Source organism: Carlito syrichta, unplaced genomic scaffold (assembly GCF_000164805.1).
Source record: "Carlito syrichta isolate Samal-C Ts95f unplaced genomic scaffold, Tarsius_syrichta-2.0.1 Scaffold311480, whole genome shotgun sequence".
NCBI classification, from domain to species: Eukaryota; Metazoa; Chordata; class Mammalia; order Primates; family Tarsiidae; genus Carlito; species Carlito syrichta.
In genome coordinates this window covers 277,770-280,058 of record NW_007255576.1, presented here as the reverse complement: position 1 = coordinate 280,058, position 2,289 = coordinate 277,770, and positions in this window count along the sequence as shown.

The window sequence follows — 2,289 nt, the reverse complement described above, 5'->3', positions numbered from 1 at the left end:
ACCTCATCTCTACAATACATTAAAAAAAAAAAAAAAATTAGCCGGGCGTGGTTGCGCGCGCCTCTAGTTCCGGCTACTTGGAAGGCTGAGGCTGGAGGATCGCCTGAACCCCGCAGGTAGACGCTGGGCGGCCGTGAGCGAGCCACTGATCTCCAGCCTGGGCGACAGAGTGCGACTCTGACTCAAAAAAAAATTCCTAAGACCGTGTCCTTATATGCAAAACCCTCGGGGGTCTCAGTGTCCTCAGGATGAAGGCACAACTCCTCAGCCTGTCATTCCAGACCTAACTCTTCCAACCCAGTTCCGCCCTGCGGGAAGCGCCCGGCCCTTCCGGACGCCTGCGGCTCGGCCGCACCGCCCAGCCTTGCACACGACACCTCCTCTGCCTGCCACACACTCCTACCCTCGAGCGTGCCACTGTCCCGGACACAGGGGTTTCCTTCGGGCTTTACGATGCGGAGCTGGGGGCCGGGGCGGCTGAGGGCCCACTGGACGCAGCACCCACCTGCCTGGGGTCCGTCGACTCTGCGGTCGCCGCCAGACTGTGTGGGCGGAGCGTGCCCGGGCGCGGCAAGCAACCAGGTCGGGGAGGCTGGCACTCCCGCCCCCGCTGAGCCTCAGAACTGCCGCTGCGCGGGAGGGCCATATCCGCGCTCTCCCGACACCTCCACCCCGGCGACCTCCCGGGAAAATCCTCACGAGGACAAACAAAATGTCCGCTGCGAAGGGCCGGAAGTCCCGCCCAGACATTGTCCCTACCCGGAAATGTCCCTGTCCTTGGTCCTCATTGGATGCGCAGCGCATAGGCTTCTGGGTAATGTGGTTCCCACTCTGCCGTCCTCCAAGGTCAAGGTTTCTTGGCCTGGGCTCTTTTTTTTTTTGAGTTGGAGTCTCACTCTGTCACCCAGACTGGAGTGCAGTGGCTGCTCCCGGCCACCGCAGCCTCAACCTGCTGGGCTCCGGCGATCCTTCCGCCTCAGCCTTCCAAGTAGCTGGAACTACAGGCGAGCATTACTACGCCCGGCTAATTTTTTGATTATCGTATAGATGAAGTCTCGCCAAGTTGCCCAGGCGGGTCTCGAACCCGCGGACTCAGGCAATTCACTCACCTCAGTCTCCCAAAGCACGGGATTACAGACTGAGCCACCGAGCCCGGCTGGCCTGGGCTCTTGAGAGAAGACTAAGGTGGTGGGAAATGGTAACCCAAGTTTCAGAGACTTCAGTCTCCTTCAAAGGCCTGCACCGACACTTCAGAAGTTGCTCAAAGCTGCAAAAACCAAATGGATACCCCGTACCCCAGTGTCTCTTTGCATCCCCTCATAGCTGGGAGCTAATACCAATTATGTTGTTGCTTTTTGAATACGCGTGCACTCAAGCTTTAGAATCAGTTTTGTGAGCTGCAGTTTGGCCAAGGAAAGAAGAGAGAAGACTCTAGACGGAGCCTTGAAGTGGAAGAAGGAAGAAAGAAATTGAGTCACCCTGAAGCCAGTGGACAGATTTCCTCAGAAAACTCCTTTCTTGCCTATATAAGTGACACTGTATTTACCATTTAACCTGTCATTGTAAACTGGGTTTTCATTTTATTTCCGAAAAAAATCCTGAAAGCTATTAATAATAATTCTGTAGGTGTTTGAAGATAGTGGAGGAAATAGCTCTGGGGAAATGTGTGTGATAGATGTAAAAAGTTAAGATATCAGTAAAGTTTGAGCCTGAGTTCTGAAGAGAAAGAAAGAAGCTAAGTATGGAGGAATATGAGGCCCAATTAGGCCAGTCGCATTTGGGTAAATTGAGAAAGAAAATATCAGGATGAGATTTGACAAATATGACAGAGAAATTTATAACAGTAAAGAGTTGTAAAAGCTGGTTATCCAGCTTTAAATAATTTGCAATAAATAAAAAGTAGTTAAACCATTTTTGCTAGTTAACTATTGCTGTTAACTAACTTTATCTTAAAGAAGCAAAATACCACAATCAATCATCTGCTTAGGAAACCTCTGAAAATTTCCTTTTCCTGACTCCCCCAAAAGACAACTACTGGCTCACTAAACCCTAACACCCCTCTTATAAAAACATTTCTCTAGCCTCTGCCTCTTTGCAGATGTCAGACAACAAACACTCTCTGTGTGAAAGGGAAAAGAAGCAGCCTCTGCTCTTGGGATTTAAGGGTGTGGTGAAAGAGATGGCTTCAGCCTTGAAACAGGCATTACTCCCTTCCTGGGAGGTTTTTCTTTGAAGGTTTCTCCTCTGTAAACATTGCAAGATAAATTGTATCCTTACCCACTACACCTG